The following is a 5,067-nucleotide window of genomic DNA, read 5'->3' as shown; positions in this document are numbered from 1 at the left end:
AAATCCAATGATCGTACCAAGGATCCTCTGATCATGTTCACAAAGTTCTCATCCACTTCCAAAAAATAAGTGCAACGCATGATCATTAGTAGTTCTCGCGCTGGTGGAAAGGTCTCATATGTTCTTCCTCATATTTTTTAATTCTTAAATTTTAAGGGGCATATTAGTATTTTGCCACTCTTTTATCGTAAAATGTATGTCATTATTGGGAATCTCAAGGGTCATTAGATCTATATATATGATCGTAAGATCTCATTACTTTGTATTATATCTGATACATTATTTTTTAAGAGAAAAAAGTAATTCCCTTTTCCTAGGCCTAGTTAGGATTCATCTTATTCACACATCCAACTCTATATAATTTTTCAAGAATCTTATCTCCAAGTATGTGGGATTCTTTAATGGGTTTTTTTTTTCACTCCGTACTCTAAAAGTTAACCCAATTCTCTTGTATAATTCCTTTTTCTTAACTTAAGATTATGGGTACTAGTAGATTCAATGATATCTTAGTATTTTTGTGTCATTAAGTATAATCGCCATTTTATCATGAATACTAGTGTTATTATTTTATTACTTTACCAAACCATATTTACATTATAATTTCCATGAGTATTGGGCTTGAGTCATTGATGTCTATTATTGTGTTCAGTTCACGAAATTGACATAGTAGCTGCATTCTTTAGAGATGGCACGCTATGAACCACAGATGACCTATTATTTCATGCATGTACTATTGGATTCTATACTTCCTAGTTTAAGTGATTTGAATACTTTTAGAGAGTACATTTATTTTATTTATCAAGTTATAACCATCATTGAGCATTGTAGTGATCAATGTCATTCAGTTAGAAGTAGTAATCAGCACCGACCGGATGCAAGAATGAAGGCACATCTATCAGTTAGGCTAAGATATTTAGTAGAAGTCCCTAAGTATTAAAACTACGTCACTGTCATAGGTTTTAATAGTCCATCCGTTAGATTGGGATTAACACCATAATATTTTTTGGACATCAGTTTAGTAGATCGACGTCAGTTAGTGTTCATACCCTTATCAAAGTACCGAACACCCTTCCAAATGGGGTTACAAGTTGGACCCTAATTATCTCATATTACGTTATCTATGTTAGTAGTAACTCCCACAATCCATTGGTTACAATTCAGAATTCAAATTCTCTTATGACATTATATCCAGCTATTCAATTTAATTTACAACATGTGTTCATTACTTGGTCTGTCACTAGTTATCATGTTACATGATCCATGTTAAGTTTAGATCAATTATTTTCCTACCTTGTTACTCAGTATATTAAATATACTAATTTCATACTTTCATTTGAGGTATATTATCATATAATATAGGTCCTGACACTTAGAATCTAGATCGTTCTTAGTATGATCTGATCTCATATCTACAGTAGTAGTTTTGGTGAGTCCTTATCATATGAGGAACATAGTATGTATTTTGTTTCATTTGGTCCTTGTCATTCCTAATTTTCAGATAGTTGGAGTTAGCTGGGGATTTTCTCAGCAACTCATCTTTGTAGAGGCTTTTAAGATGCACAATTAGATGTTCAACTTTTGATCTCTAATATTTTTGTTGTGATGATTTTATTTCCTTTGAATATTTATATATTATCTAGTTTAACATATACATAATTGTTGTTTTATCATCTATTATTTGTATTTCTTTGTGCTTTTCTTAGCCATGCGTTAGTTTGGAGTATCTTGTGATTCTAAGCATCGTCTAAGGACTAAGAGGTACTCTCGAGTGATAAAAAATTTTCAATCAAATCAATAGATTTAAAATATCCTAGAATGTTTGAAATACACATCAAATAGAGTCTTATTTATGGGTCAAAATAATGCCACACTAATGAGTGTGAGGCTATGAGAAATTCTAGGAAAGGTTTCCCTTCTCTGATGCTCATGTCATGTGATAGAGTGTGATCTCTATTCAATCCTTCTTCTATTGAAATCTTTTTAACCTATTCTCTATACATTTTAAGAAATTACCTCCAAAGAGGACCAACATAACAAGGAGTGGAAAGGAGAGCGGGGTGGAGAACTAGAAATCCCCATTGACTCAAAAAAACTCTCTAGAAACAAATATCCGATGTCAAGTTCAGGGCGACCATTATAGCCTTAGCACAGTGTGTGACTACTCAAATAACCACTATAACATATCAAACTCAATAATAAACCTGGAAGAGGTAAGAGTTTGAGATTTCACTCAGATGAATCCCCTAGTGTTCTTTGGATGCAAGTCTGCAGGAGATCATTAGGAGTTTGCGAACAATATTTAGTAGGTTATATAGATTATGGGTGTTACCCCAATTTAGAATGTCGACTTATCTACCTATCAAATACAAAGAGTAGTCCACACCTGCTATATGGAGTGATTGGAGCATAGGGGTGCAGATGCAGAACTAGTAGATTAGGGCGAGTTTGTGATTGTATTTTTTGATAGTTTCTTCCTTCTTGAATTGAGGGAGGCCAACATACAAAAGCTCATAACTTTTAAGTAGGGTAGCATGACTGTGAAAGAGTATTCCCTTAAATTTACTCAATTGGATAAGTATTCTCTAGCGATGTTCTTTGATTCTAAGGCACAAATAATGTAACGCCCTGAGATCCCATCCCGAGATGTCACATGGTGCTTGTGACCCCGAAGGACTACAAGCTAACCCTTTTCTAATATTTGTACCTATACACAGTATAATATCTAGAATAAATTCAGAAACTGGCCATAAGGTTTAACACATCTATAAATACTCCAAATATAAAACTGAATACTATACAATACATCCGTCTGAAATGCCTCTAATCTGACTGAACTGTGGAGTTACTGGGATAGGTCACCAACTAACTTCGTCAACTAAAAGTAAATAAGATTTTGATTACAATAATAGAAAGCTGAAACAAATCCTCGAAAGAAGAGGACTCTTTTCTATTGCTGCTGACTGGGACTGATCTGCTGATGACACTCTGGGTCCTTTTCCTCTAAACCTGTGGTGTCAAATGAGACACCATAGCGGAAATGTGTCAGCACAAAATATACCGAGTATGTAGATGGGTTAAGGCTAAATACAAGGGCTTATATATGCAAAATATGTATAACCTAAATGATCCTGATAATACCGCACAAAAGTAAACACACATACAAGAATGCATAAATCATACTCATAATCATCAAAACTCTAGAGACTTGACCTTGCGTACCACTTTACTGTGAGCTTAAATCACTACCATCACTGAGATACTGAACTACTAACTCATCTGCTATTGATAACTGAGGATCTGAGTATACTTATATCACAGACTGAGTTCTGAAATTACCACTTTCAACCGACAGAATTAGAGATTTAAATTTTCTAATAGATAACTTCGGAATCTTTATCAATAATAAGAAAATAAGATTATATCCGAATCCGACAATAACACTACTCAACAAATTCTGAGAAGGAGACCAAGCCTACCTGATGGGACATCTTTAAATATGATAGTAAGTATCTGCATATGAGGCCAAGCCTATCTGACGGGATAGTCCATGCATCAGTAAAACTATCTGAGTTCCTTACTGAGATAGACACCTGTACCACACGGTACCAACCTGTAACCCTAGCTGGAATGGAATCAATACTGTGCCATGGGTAAAGAATCACTCTCGGGTCAAGCCTCTCTGATGGGATATCCCTCATTGGAAGTCGACCTGAGGCAATATAATAGCCAACCTCTCTAATGGTGACAGCCTCTACTGACGGGGACTCCTATATCCTGCATTAGCTATACAGTTCTGGAGTTCAGGGATTGCTACTAATGACTTCGGCCTCTCTCTCTTTGACAGGAGAAATTGCCATTCCTTCCCTCGCTCGGTGCTAGTTTCTACTCCCAACTGAAAGACTCTCACTGAATCCTTAGAATGAACACAATAAAGCTGAATCTATTTACATGATTATGTTTCTCAAATGATCTGGTTGTAATACATTGATATCACTTGATTTCATATCTTCCAGAAATAATATCGAATCACGATATCTGACTGACGATACATAACTTGATTAGATTATTTGAATCATTTCTAATATTATAATTAAATCACTTGAGTTCCATTAGGACTGGGCTGAGTACAGGTATGAGCCTAGATTACTAGCGATATAGAGATTACAGAGATAACTGAGATGACTAAGATTTATTAAGCTTCACACTTGTCATAAGATACATAGTTCTATAGTTCACTGAGTTTTGAAAATCATGGCTCGGTTGGAATTATCGAGAAACTGACACGGGCTCTTGACAAAAACTCTATTTTCGGGTATAAATACCCCCAGGACTCGATAACATAGAAGTAAAGCATCATCATTCATTCAAGAATCACAAGCATTCATGCATCATTACCATCATTCAGGCATATTCACAAGAAACACAGAAATCATGCCATATATTCAATTTCACAATCATTAGAACATCACCTCAAGCCTCTAAGGATTCACAAACATCTACTCATCATCACAACTACCAAGGGGTCACTCTAAGCATTTCAGAATCATAACATACTTTCCCCCTCGCAAACCTTACAGTATCATAACTATCGTTTTGAAAATATAAACCTCTATTCACCATCATAATTACCAAAGGATTGCTCCCAACATTTAGGGGGTCATTAATATTGATTCATCATCACAAACTACCTTAAGGAAGACATGCTATTAAATTATACCCCATTCAATGAACTCTTGCATCAACTAGTTCACACCTATATCGGTCTCGACATATATCAGGATATCATGAGATTTCGAGAAATCTTCACACTATCATGTCATTACTCTCTTGCTAACCACTTAGCATGTATCAAAACTTAAAGTAAATCAAAGAGCACTCACTTGGGAGATTTACCGCTACTTCGTCTCAACTTACTCACTACGGTCTTTTGACAACCACTATACATGTCCAGTTCTACACCTACTCGGGGATTCCATATTATTATTATGGCTCATTCCGCTCACTAAGGCATTTTCTCAAAAACTAGGTGTGAATAGACTAGACCACAACTTTGGGTTTCCCCTTTAA

This window comes from Capsicum annuum, chromosome 8 (assembly GCF_002878395.1).
Source record: "Capsicum annuum cultivar UCD-10X-F1 chromosome 8, UCD10Xv1.1, whole genome shotgun sequence".
NCBI lineage: Eukaryota > Viridiplantae > Streptophyta > Magnoliopsida > Solanales > Solanaceae > Capsicum > Capsicum annuum.
This window is presented reverse-complemented; position numbering follows the sequence as displayed.